This window comes from Mytilus trossulus, unplaced genomic scaffold (genome assembly GCF_036588685.1).
Source record: "Mytilus trossulus isolate FHL-02 unplaced genomic scaffold, PNRI_Mtr1.1.1.hap1 h1tg000070l__unscaffolded, whole genome shotgun sequence".
Classification (NCBI taxonomy): domain Eukaryota; kingdom Metazoa; phylum Mollusca; class Bivalvia; order Mytilida; family Mytilidae; genus Mytilus; species Mytilus trossulus.
The window spans coordinates 5,656,176-5,670,472 of NW_026963294.1; the positions used below are offsets into that span (position 1 = coordinate 5,656,176).

General features: G+C 34.0%; 1 long non-coding RNA gene across 1 annotated transcript; it reads left to right on the forward strand.

Moving 5' to 3' along the window:
* The first annotated feature begins 10,039 nt into the window (after window positions 1–10,039).
* LOC134699482 (uncharacterized) lies at window positions 10,040–14,296 on the forward strand. The gene is made up of 3 exons (XR_010103610.1): window positions 10,040–10,450; window positions 10,981–11,210; window positions 14,175–14,296. It is a non-coding gene; the product is annotated as an uncharacterized LOC134699482 (long non-coding RNA).
* Window position 14,297: the final 1 nt, after the last annotated feature.

Sequence of the window (14,297 nt, forward strand, 5' to 3'; positions counted from 1 at the left end):
CCCAGTAGTCAGTACTTTTTAGTTGACTTGAGTTATCATTGATATGTTCATAAATATAGATTAAAAAAAGAGTGTCGAAAAATACCAAAGGGACAGTCAAACTCGTACATTTAAAACAAACTGACAACGCCATGGCTAAAAATGAAAAAGACAAACATAAAAACAAAAGTACACATGACACAACATAGAAAACTAAAGAATAAACAACACGAACCAAAAACTAGGAGTGATCTCATGTGCTCCGGAAGGGTAAACAGATCCTGCTCCACATGCGACACCCGTCGTGTTGCTTATGTGATTACAAATCAGGTAAAGCCTCTGGCCTTTGTTAGTCTTGTATTATTTTAATTTTAGTTTCTTGTGTACAATTTGGAAATTAGTATGGCGTTCATTATCACTGAACTAGTATATATTTGTTTAGGGGCAAGCTGAAGGACGCCTCCGGGTGCGGGATTTTCTCGCTACATTGAAGACCTGTTGGTGACCTTCTGTTGTTGGTTTTTTTATTTGGTCGGGTTGTTGTCTCTTTGACACATTCCCAATTTCCATTCTCAATTTTAAATAGTCTAATTCGGTAGGTCAAATTCATGAAAGGGAAGGGGATTGTAGTTACGACGTAAGGAACATATCCGATATCATTTGTGAAACGGTTATTCCATAACGGTCAACCAACTCGTGATTGCGTCCGTAAAATTTACGAAGGGATGATTTCAACTTCACCATTTGGAACTCTTGGTTTAATAGCTTCCTTGTGAGTAGTAACCCTCTATCAAAAAAATTATGATAGGAAATGCAAGCACGGGAATATCGTATCAATTGGGAGATATATTCTTCGTATGTAGGTGCTGCTGGAATGTTGCTACTTAGAAATGAAAAGTTCCGTTTGGAAAGCTGAAATCATCTCTTTTGTCGTAAAGTTTCGTCTTCAACCGACCCTCATTGTTAAAATACTAAGGCTTTACTACCTCAGGAATAGATTACCTTAGCTGTATTTGGCAAAACTTTTAGGAATTTTTGGTCCTCAATGCTCTTCAACTTCGAACTTTATTTGGTCTTTTTAATATTTTTTTATTCGAGCGTCACTGATGAGTCTTTTGTAGACGAAACGTGCGTCTGGTGTAAATATGAAATTTCAATCCTGGTATCTATGATGAGTTTATTCGTACGCTTCGACCTATAAAAAGACTGTACTTGTGCTATTAGAATCGAAATAATTTCTTCATGTCATGCTCTATGTTCATTTTAACATGGGTAGACATTATATTTGACCATATTTTACACCTCGCTGTTAGTTTAGTTTAAACATATTTATTTATAGTGGATTGAGAAACAAGTTTTGCAACTTATATTAATCCTTTTCCACTTTGCGTTAGCGTAAAATGAGCGTAAATCATGACATGAAGGAATTATTTCTTAATTTGTTTGTTGGTGCTTTACCTAAATTTTCTTAAAAAGTGAGCCTGATATGGCCTTTATAAGTTTTAAATCAAGTGTCACTGATTATTCTTTTGTGAATGAAACACACAATGGCGTGTACAATGATATGTCCTGAATCTTCTAATAGTTGTTTTTTCTGTGTTGCATGGTTTTTTTTTTGTTAGTTTAGAGGAATCGAATTAGTAAATTAAAATATCATTACTAATTGTCAGTTCTAAAAATGTAATTTTCATTTCATCACCAATATCAATATTTGTATAGTTATTCATTTTCTTCAACTTATTTGTTTATTCATTTCTCAGCTATTTCTATTGGTAACATGTGAACATGTGAATGTTGATACATTCTACAATATTGTCAGATAAGGTTTTGTAACTACTTTGATAATCTGATTTCATGCGTAATATGTCTCTTCTTGTATTCAATCATCCCAAACGTGTATGTAGAAGTTCTTATCCAGATTTAGTGACGTCATATATATCTAGAAAAATTCAGATTTACAAATTTAACATGTCATAATACCATTGTGATTGTGTTGTTTTTTATGTGGTTATTCTAGCACTATTTTTAAAAGTAGTGTTTTCTGGTTGTATATATATATATATGTATAAATTGTATAAATTGTTGATGAGTTCTATCGCCCTTATGTAAAATAACTATAAATAAATGATCTTGATCTTATTGGTTTGGCCAAAAAATCAAAGCACTATAGACACGGTGAACCAGACAGTCCAACCTATCACAAAAAGCAGTGTATAGGTTTCGGGTCGTTCACTCCCAACATATATTTGCACCTTACACATTCGCGCCCTACACGTTCTTCCATGTTTTATTTCAGATACCGGTTGAAAACGAAGTTGTTTTTATACAACCGCAAAAATTAAAAAAAATTTGGACGTATATTGGTATCACGTTGGCGTCGTCGTCGTTGTCCGAATACTTTTAGTTTTCGCACTCTAACGTTAGTAAAGGTGAATAGAAACCTATGAAATTTTAACACAAGGTTTATGACCACAAAAGGAAGGTTGAGATTGATTTTGGTATTTTTGGTCCCAACATTTTAGGAATTAGGGGCCAAAAAAGGCCCAAATAAGCATTTTCTGGGTTTTCGTACTATAACTTTAGTGAAAGTAAATAGAAATTTTGACCCACAAAAGAAAGGTTGGGATTGATGGTGGGTGTTTTGGTTCCAACAGTTTAGGAATTAGGGTCCAAAAAAGGGCCAAAATAAGCATTATTCTTGGTTTTCACACAATAACTTTAGTATAAGTAAATAAAAATCAATGAAATTTAAACACAAGGTTTATGACCACAAAAGGAAGGTTGGGATTGATTTTGGGAGTTGAGGTCCCAACAGTTTAGGAATAAGGGGCAAAAAAAGGGGCTCAAATAAGCATTATTCTTGGTTTTCACACCATAACTTTTGTATAAGTAAATAGGAATCAATGAAATTTAAACACAAGGTTTATGACCACAAAAGGAAGGTTTGGATTGATTTTGGGAGTTGAGGTCACAACAGTTTAGGAATTAGGGGTTAACACGGGGCCCAAATAAGCATTATTCTTGGTTTTCACACCATAACTGTAGTATAAGTATATAGAAATCTATGAAATTTAAACACAAGGTTTATGACCATAAAAAGGAAGGTTGGGTTTGATTTTGGGAGTTTTGGTCCCAACAGTTTATGAATAAAAGAGGGACAAAAGATACCAAAGGGACAGTCAAACTCATAAATCTAAAACAAACTGACAACGCCATGGCTAAAAATGAAAAAGACAAACAGAAAAACAATAGTACACATGACACAACATAGAAAACTAAAGAATAAACAACACGAACCCCACCAAAAACTAGGGATGATCTCAGGTGCTCCAAAAGGGTAAGCAGATCCTGCTCCACATGCGGCACCCGTCGTGTTGCTTATGTGATTACAAATCCGGTAAATAGTCTAATTCGGTAGGTCAAATTCATGAAAGGGAAGGGGATTGTAGTTACGACGTAAGGAACATATCCGATATCATTTGTGAATGGTTATTCCATAACGGTCAACCAACTCGTGATGGCGTCCGTAAAATTTACGAAGGGATGATTTCAACTTCACCATTTGGAACTCTTGATTTAATAGCTTCCTTGTGAGCAGTAACCCTCTATGAAGAAAATCATGATAGGAAATGCAAGCACGGGAATATCGTATCAATTGAGAGATATATACCCCGTATGCAGGTGCTGCTGGAATGTTGCTACTTAGAAATGGAAAGTTCACAATTGGAAAGCTGAAATCATCTCTTTTGTCGTAAAGTTTTGTCTTCAACCGACCCTCATTGTCAATTTCTAGATGTAAGTCAAGATATGAAGCTGACTTAACTGTGTCTGTAGTATCCTTTATCTCCAATTCGATGGGATAGATGCATTCCACAGTCACCAAATTTTGAATTGTTTAGTGAAAGAACGTCATCTATATAGCGGAAAGTAGAGTTAAAGGATATTGCTAACTTCTTATCTTTCTTCCTAAGAAGTTCCTGCATGAAGTCAGCCTCATAATAATAAAGAAACAAGTCAGCAAGTAGAGGGGCACAGTTTGTTCCCATTGGGATGCCGACAGTCTGTTGAAAAACACGTCCTCCGAACGTAACAAATATGTTGTCAATCAAGAAATCAAGCATCTTGATAATATCGGTTTCAGAGAATTTTTTGTTTGAATCAGAGTGATTCTTTACAAAGTAGGATGTATCCCTCCCTAAGACAAGATACTTTTATCTACGTTGGCCATTATTTTTTATGAAGCAAAGTAATACCAACTCTTTTAATTTGTCTTTAAGTTTGGAATGTGGAATACTTGTGTAAAGAGTAGAGAAGTCAAATGTTTAAATACTGTTACAAGATGAAAGAGAGTTAGATTGTATGTACTCTAAAAGATCTTTGTAATTTTTAAGTATCCACATCTGATTCACGCCACCTCTAGAATAGGCAGTTTCGCAATAACTTTGAAGCCCGTCTCTGATTGCTAATAAAATGGATGTTAATAATTTAGAAAGAGGTTTTGTGGAGCACTTGGAAGACCCAGCAATATACCGCTGTTTGTAAGGACACTTATGTAGTTTAGGTATCCAATACAGTGATGGAAGATCCAGTTCTTCATCTTTGGTTGAAATACCAAAGGAACAAAGAACAGACCTATGATTATCCAGGATTTCCTCTTTGGTAAGTGTCGTGAGGGTATATGTTGAGTTTCCAAGTGAATTGTCTATACCTAATTCGTTTATCAAGCAATTAATGTAATGACTTTTACAGACAAAAACGATGTTATTTGGGGCTTTGTCTGCGGGGACAACAACATATTTATCATGGAGGTCGGATAGGTGTTTAGCAACATTTGGGTCTTTAAAGATTGACGTAGCATGGGCATTGATGGCCCATTCAGTTTCTTAATTCTGATTTGTAATAAGGACCTCACTGCCTTTATCCATTCGGATAGAGTGTCTACGTCTTCCTTCTCGCGGTAAGCCCATTGCCTGGCATAATCCTCGACTGAATCCATCAAAATTTTAAAGTTGTATTTCCAATTGATGACTTTAGGCTCACGATATTTCGGACCTTTCGATAACACGTTTCGTAGAGAAGTTTTATTAACAATGTTGGGGCCCAAAGGGTCCAAAATTAAAATTTGTTTGATTTCATCAAAAATTAAATTATTGGGATTCTTTGATATGCCGAACCTTACTGTGAATGAAGATTCTTAATGTTTGGTCCCGTTTTCAAATTGGTCTACATTAAAGTCCAAAGGGTCCAAAATTAAACTTAGTTTGATTTTAACAAAAAATGAATCCTTGGGGTTCTTTGATATGCTGAATCTAAAAATGTACCTAGATTTTTTATTATTTGCCCAGTTTTCAAGTTGGTCCAAATCGGGGTCAAAAATTAAACTTTGTTTGATTTCATCAAAAATTGATTAATTGGTTTTCTTTGATATGCCAAATCTAACTGTGTATGTAGATTCTTATTTTTTTGGTCCTGTTTTCAAATTTCAAACTGAAGTTTGATTTTAACAAAAATTGAATTCTTGGGCTTTTTTTGATATGCTGAATCTAAACATGTACTTAGATTTTTGATAATGGGCCCAGTTTTCAAGTTGGTTCAAATCAGGATCCAAAATTATTATATTAGGTATTGTGCAATAGCAAGAAATTTTCAATTGCACAGTATTCAGCAATAGCAAGAAATCTTCAATTGCACAGTATTGTCCAATAGCAAGAAATTTTCAATTGCACAGTATTGCACAATAGCAAAAATTCTTCAATTGCACAGTATTGTGCAATAGCAAATATTTTCAATTGCACAGTATTGCACAATTACAAGAAATATCTAATTGCACAATATTGTGCAATAGCAAGAAATTTTCAATTGGAGTTATCTTTCTTTGTTCAGAATAGTAGTTGAATCAACTTAAATCATTGTTTTATACAATATACAATGTATATTCACTTTTACTACCAACTAATAAATTAAAACAATCTTTACCATTCAGTGATAACAAGCACTTTATTTTACATTTTAATATTTTATGATGTATTTAAATGAGTAGTTATTGTTGCAAACTCCATTAGAAATTTGAATTGAGATCAGTTTTGTAAAAAGGGAAAGGAAGATGTGAAAAAAACGGGGGGTCAAATTTTTCTCATTTCAGCTTTCATGAATAAAAAGAAAATTTCTTCAAACATTTTTTTGAGAGGATTAATATTCAACAGCATAGTAAATTGCTCAAAGGCAAAAAAAATATTTTAAGTTCATTAGACTACATTCATTCTGTGTCAGAAACCTATGCTGTGTCAACTATTTAATCACAATCACAATTTAGAGCTGAATCCAGCTTGAGTGTTGTGTCCATACTTGCCCCAACCGTTCAGGGTTCACCTCTGCGGTCGTATAAAGCTGCGCCCTGCGGAGCATCTGGTTATATGTTTAGATCGAAATATTTATATGTTCATGAATAGATTCGTGAATTTATTGAATGAAATATATTTTTGATGACTATTATTTAAAACTAAGATAAAACTGAGAATAGAAATGGGGAATGTGTCAAAGATTCAACAACATTACCAAATAACAGAAAACAGCGCAATACCAACAATGGGTCTTCATCACAGCGAAAAAATCTGCACCTGGAGTCGGGCTTCAGTTGGATCCTAAACAAAAATGTGCACTAGTTAACACTGGAAGAAGTACGACAGCGGACGCCAAGTGATGGCAAAAGCTCACTGAACAGTGAGCTAAAAACCAGGTTTAATCTATCATTCTTTACATTAGGAAATGCCTGTCCCAATTCAAGTATATGACAGCTGTTTTTCATTCGTTTGATGTGCTTGAGTTTTGGACTTTGCCATTGCATAAAGGGACTTTTCGATTTGAAAATGAATTTTCCTTGGAGTTAGGTATTTTCTTGTTTATTTTACATTTTACTCTGTAGTTTAGTCCCTTTATCAAATGGCAAAATCCAAAACTCAAGCACATCAATCGAAAGAAAAACAACTATCATATTCCTGAATTGGGACAGGCATTTCCTTATGTAAAGAAGGATAGATTAAACCTAGTTTTCAGCTCTCTTTTCCACGTCCACTTGGCGTCCGCTGTCGTTCATACCAATTTTACTGCACCTGATGCGCATTTCGACAAATTGATATTTCATGTCTTCATGAAGCCAAAATGTAGGTAGAGGATTTTAAAATTACCGAAGAGACATTAATTATCAAAATGTACATCTGGTGCTGGAAATAAGGTACCGTTAATGTTAACAGCGTCGAGTACAGAAATCAGTCTTAAATCTTATATGTCAATAAGGTGTTCTCTGCTTTTCCGCGGAGGTCATACAGATGATCGACGTTGTTGAGTGGTATGTGCTCATTATTTTATTCACTGATTTTGAATCGCACGTAGATTAAAGTCCAGACATGATCATCGGGTACTTCTTATATATATATTGCGGTTTTTTTCCAACACAATCATAGGTTTGAACGTAGTTTTCAATGTTGACTTGTTTAAATATACATATATATATTCATGAATGGTGTTTTTGAATTGGTATGGTTTTTTGGTGTTGTTTTTTTTGTTCGAAATAATTCGACATCTCATATATTTTTAAGTAATTTTTGTAACAACAGTGTAACTATGCGTGGCGTTTATTTTATTGCATCAAAAATTCTCAAACAGCATGCACTGGTCGCTGAAATAAATTTAGTTATTTTCAAGTATTCTCGTTGTTTTCTTTATATAATTAAGTTTGAAATGGCAAATTGATTGATTTGTGTTCACATCTGAAATTATCTTAAGCGTATCTTTCACTTTTGTAATATTTATTTCACGTCAGTTGGAATCGAACTCAAGTAAGTACGACCGACCCAATGCAGACAACAGTAGGATAGATTGCTTATCTAGAAAGACACAGTGTAAAAGTCATACAAGTAGGGTTATAGCCTTTTCTTAACCGGAAAAACAAGCATCTAGGGTGAATTGGGTGAAATTACGTTTTTTGATTTGCATGTGGAAACACCAGTGTGAGAAGCGATACATAAGAATGAAATGGACTGGTGTCGAAATCAGCAAGGCAAACTTATCAGATTATTTAGGAAGGTGCTTTTACAAACAGATCATGACATATATAAAAATTCAACAAAAATAGAGTTTTTTTATATTGTGCGATGAATAACATTTACGGTATCAATTTTTCTGTACCAGATGCGCATTTCGACAATCAATGTCTCTTCAGGGATGTTCGGGGAAAATCCAATGCTTATTAAACACATAAAGTGCTATAAACCAAACAGAACCAAAAAAAGTATGACCAAAGCTGGACAAGGGATCAGACCTTTTGTATTTTGGTAGATACGTTCCTAATTTTAAATAATTTCTAAAATTTTGTAACAGCAAATTTTAATAACACAAAATCCGTATTGTCATGCAAGTCCCAAAATACTGGCTACTGGGCTGGTAATACCCTCGCGGACTATCAGTCCACCAGCAGAGGCATCGACCCAGTGGTAGTAATCACATAAACGGTACAAATTGTTCTGCACCAGATTCGCATTTCGACAATCAATGTCTCTTCAGTGATGCTCGAGGCCAAAATATTTGAATATCCAAAGCTTATTAACAAAATGAAGAGCTATACACCAAAAAGAACAAAAAAAGTTGACCAAAACTGGGCAAGGAATCAGAATTGTGAATGCGGGAGAAACATTCCTTAATTTTAAATGATTTCCTAAAATTTGTAACAGCAAATTTTAATGAGGTAGTAATAACATAAACGGTACCAATATTTCTGCACCAGATGCGCATTTCGACAACAAATGTCTCTACAGTGATGCTCGAGGCCAAAATATTTGGAAATCCTAAGCTTATTAAAAACATGAGCTATAAAACGGAAAGAACAAAAAAAATATTACTAAAGCTGGACAAGGAATCAGAGCTTTGCATGAAGGAGATAAATTCCTTAATATAAAATAATTTCCAAAATTTTGTAACATCACATGTTTTAATAACACAGAATCCGTATGCTCATGCCAGTACCAAAGAACTGGCTACTGGGCTGGTGATACCTTTAGGGACTATCAGTCCACAAGCAGAGGCAACGACCCAGTGGTAGTTATAACATAAACGGTCCCAATTTTTCTGTTCCACATGCGCATGTCGACAATCAATGTCTCTACAGTGATGCTCGAGGCCAAAATATTTGAAAATTCAAAGCTTTTTAAAAACATGAAGAGTTATAAACCAGAAAGAAGAAAAAAGTATAAACAAAGCTGGGCACGGAATCGAAGCTTTGCATGAGGGAGATACATTCCTTAGTTTTAAATAGTTTCCAAAATTTGTAACAGCAAATTTTAATAACACAAAATCCATATTTTCATGCAAGGACCGAAATACTGGGTTCTAGGCTGGTGATACACTCAGAGACGACTATCAGTCCACTTGCAGAGGCATCGACACAGTGGTACTAATAACATAAACATAAATTGCCTTCTTAAACTTTCTAACACTAAAAAAAAACTGATTTGTTTAGGTTGTTTAATTCCTGATTATTTGCTAATATATTTTAGTATTACTCTCTATTTCTATTTCGCAATATTCAAGTATTTTTGAAGCTAAAGAGTAAACTAAGTGAAACAAATAACCATTTATACAGAAACTGGGGATTTTGCCTCATTTATTACGTGCGGGTTTTTTTTCTAGTAAAATTTGACGTTCTGTTTAACTGTAAATTATATTGTTGACACGTCATATTTTTCTGTACAAATATTTCAAAACCAAACGGTAGGCGGATTTCTTATCTTTTTCAGTAATTACAATCCTATATTATTTTATCTTTTTTTTAAATTCCTACTATCTAATCTAAATACGGTACCAATTTAATTTTCATTCCTCAAACAAAAATGCAAAATAAAGGCTCCTATCATGGTATGGGCAATGTTTCACATGAAAGCAAAAATCATAGTGACCGCAAAAGAGACGACATTCATTCTATTGATTATCATTAATTATAAAATTAGAACTATATCCATTTCAACTATTTAACGAAAAAGTCAATACCATGATTTAAATATAGCAATAGACATAACAAAGATCATTCTTAAACCAGTTGTGTGAGCGAGCTGAGAAAAATAACCGAACTAGGTAATAGTGAGTTGATGTAATTGTATTGCAAGAGACTTTGATGATCCTCTGTATATAGGAGAGCCCTGTATCTGTAACTTTATACAAGACAAAACTGGAATCCTTCATTTAGATAGTGGGACAAAATGGCGTCTGCATTACCGTCACTAGAGGAAGAAAATTATTTGCGAATGAGTCTGCTTCTGACTGGAATTTCTCCACGTGCAGTTAGAGTCCTGTTTGATCATGAATTTGCTCCGGAATGTCTATATTCTTCATTGAAGAAGGAATACTATAATCTAGATAAGCTGAAAAAAAAACCATAGAATCAATCAGACACAATGGGATCTTCTATTTCCTCCATCTCAAGGTAAGCACTGACATGTTTGGTACAATTTATAATTAAACATAATGCTTATAGCCACTATGAAGGATGTATGTATTAATTTATCCACTACTACCGATGAAACGTTCGTATCCATGTTTAATTGATTCAAAACAAAAAGATAACTTAGTCCGGGAACTTTTGTTTTCTCTGCTAATATGTTCGTAGAAAATATAAAAATAAAAAAGGCGTGAAATGCATGTGTAAAAGAAAACACTGTGTGTGACACTGAAATGCGAACAATTTGTTCTGGTTAATGAACTCTTACGAATATATGATCTGCATAAATGATATACCCCAAGTCTGAAACAATTTGAGGATTGATACAGATATAATCAAATATCTGCTAGCAAAAACGTTTACTTATCAACGCTTAGGAATCAGCATCTCAAAATTCACAAAACAGTTTATGAAGAATTTTCATTTTACTTCACATAATAACTTCATACAATGATCAGATTAAAAACGGTTCTGATAGATCCTGTATTATTTAATACGTAATTTTATATTTTTAGGTGTTCCTGATTCAAAAAGGTTTGACGTCACTTTGATGATAATATTACTTCGACACCTAACTTCCATGACTCCTCCTGCTGGTGGATATGACCGATTACCAAAATATACAGAGACGACACTTGGGGCTGATTTGGCTAAAATAAAGTTTTACAGAAATCGACTAGCTCATCTGGATGATGCCAAAATAGACCACGCGTCCTTCATTGCTGACTGGAATGATGTCACTAGTGTATGTATTGCTCTTCTTGTATACATGTTATATGAAAATAATAAACATCAAGTGTATAGGTAAACCAGAGAGTACTTATATATCATCACTAGGCATCTGTCTTCTGTCCTTTGTTAACTTTATTTAAATTCCATCGAATGCCGTAAGCCCCACTCCCACTTGTCTACGATCGTACCACGCTCACCGCGATCTAAAATAAATTCAGATCGTGGTGAGGTCATGGTATCAGCGGCAAGAAAATGTTGTTAATTTTCATTGCTTTCACGATGCTACTACGTCCTCATTGTGCTTCTACAACGATCCCGCAACACGGTCTTACCACGCTTCGACTGCAATTATAGCACGTTCCTACCACGATTATACTACGTTCACAAATGGTTCATACCGCGATCTTACTACGTTCTCAGTAAAACGTTAACATCGGGTACAATATCAATACAGTTCAATTCCTTCTATTTCTGATAGTCATGCCACTAAAGTCTACTAGAACACATGGGAGTGGTGGTTGGGGTGATGTACAGGCAGAGGGATTCTGATAGTAACGATCCTGATCAAGCAGAGATGTCGGACCGAGCAATCCAACCTAAATTACTATCTATTGCTGGTCGATAAAGCTCAAATGACAATTTTAGTTATCGATTGCAGAGATGACATATGTGTCGATACATATGGGATCATGTATGATTGCCAATGAGACACTATCCATCGAAGTAACAATTTATAGAAGTAAGCCATTATAGGCTAAGGTATAAAGGGCTCCAAAAATTACTAGTGTAAAACAATTCAAAGGGGAAAACCAACGGTCTAATCTATATAAAAACGAGAAGCATGGTAGAGCCGTTAAGAAAATGGACAAGAAGTCCTAACTGCATACAGACAAACAAAACGCATTATCTTTTGCAGACGAAACGCGTGTCTCGCGTATATAATTTTTTTTAATCCTGATATCTATGATAAGTTTATTTACAACCAATTGGTTGATTCCACTGCTGGTGGAGATTTATTTCCCCAAGGGTATCACAGGCCAAGTAGTCTGCACCTTTTAGTGCTGACATGCATTATCATTGATTTGGTTATATTTATAAATTAACTGTCTCCAAAATTTGATTTTTTTGAAATACTAAGGCTGTTCTACCTCAGGCATGGATTACCTTAGCTGTATTTGGCAAAAACTTTTAGGAATTTTGGTCCTCAATGCTCTTCAACTTCGTACTTTATTTGGCCATTCAACTAGTTGGATTCGAGCGTCAGTAATTAGTCTTTTGTAGACGAAACGCGCGTCTGGCGTATATACAAAATTTAGTAATGGTATCTATAATGAGTTTATTTATAAAGCGTTTGAAAACATAATATATAATTTCATATCTCGAATCTATTGCATGATAACAATTTATTAAGTCGTATGTGATAAACCTATCAATAACGAGAAATACAAAAGAGTTACCAAAAATAACCACATAGGAAACTACTGAGACAGTATATGCAGCACTTAGCAGAACTATTATTAATGATTATGGTGTTTATTTTGAAAATAATGATAGATATGCCTGCAATTTAAAAGGCTTGACTATCGATCCCATAGTTAAAATTTTTCATTGTGCGATACAGTTTCCTGCAAGCATCTAGCCTACTATAAAAAGGTAGAAATACAATGTTTCCAATTGATTTAAAAGCTTTAGCAAATAAGCAATTAAAAAATAATGCATATGATAAAGGTAGATTTATTGACTAATTCCATGGAAACATCATCGATCTCTTTTTCTAATATTGAAATTCAAAATTGATCGATAAAGTATTTCAAACGTTTATTATAAAGAAATCTTTCAATATGTGTGACAACTTATCTGCATGGATATGTTAGTGTTAAAAATTTTAATAAACTAGCTCTTTGCATTAAAATGATACTTTTATTCATTTGAACGGTAATCGTAAATATAGATTACTAATTTTATTAAAAGTACTTTTTATTTGATAGACAACACGTATTTGTTGAATTTGTTGATAATTCAACTACTACCAAGGCTGTTTTTGCAGATTTCAGACATAACCTTCTCAAAAACAAATAAAAGCATCAAGAACTGTCATATTCCTGACTTGGTGCAGGCATTTTCTTATGTAGAGAATGGTGGATAGAACCTGGTTTAATAGCAAGCTAAACCTCTCAGTTGTATGACAGTCGCAATAAATTGCAAAAGATTTTCATGAAACATTTATGAGTTGGTTGACCGTTATGGAATAACCGTTTCACAAATGATATCGTATATGTTCCTTACGTCGGAACTACAATCCACTTCCCTTTCATGAATGTAACCTACCGAATAAGACTATTTACCGGATTTATTATCACATAAGCAACACGACGGGTGCCACATGTGGAGCAGGATCTGCTTACCCTTCCAGAGCACCTGAGATCACCCCTAGTTTTTGTTGGGGTTCGTGTTGTTTATTCTTTAGTTTTCTATGTTGTGTTATTTGAACTATTGTTTTTCTGTTTGTCTTTTTCATTTTTAGCCATGGCGTTGTCAGTTTGTTTTAGATTTATGAGTTTGACTGTCCCTTTGGTATCTTTCGTCCCTCTTTTATGCTAATACTTATGAATGCTACACGCTGAGTTATGTTTAATTGTTTTACTTTCTATGTCAATATAGATTGAAAGTTACTTAATATTACAATAATAATAGCGTTAACTTTCGTTTTTCTTATCGCTCACTGAAAAAATATAAACTTACAATTTTGACAAGTATTATTAATAGTTCACTTTTCTCTCCTTTTAAATTGATGTTAAGAATGAAAGATCTGATTGATCAGTTTTCAATTCCATTTCTTCACTTGGATATTCTAGAAATCTGAACTATTTAAACTTGTTTCAGTAGAACCTTTACAATTGACTTTGTGCATACACAGTTTAACTTAATTGAAATCTTTACTTGTTAATCTTTTAATCTTCTTATATATCTATTCCAGGCGATTTGTCGTGTAGGAGGACATCAATTTCAGTTAGAATGTGATAATTTAAAAAACAAAACTCTTGATCAAACAATCCACGAAATAATGCTGAAAATCAAAAGTTCGAAGGATGAAATCAGA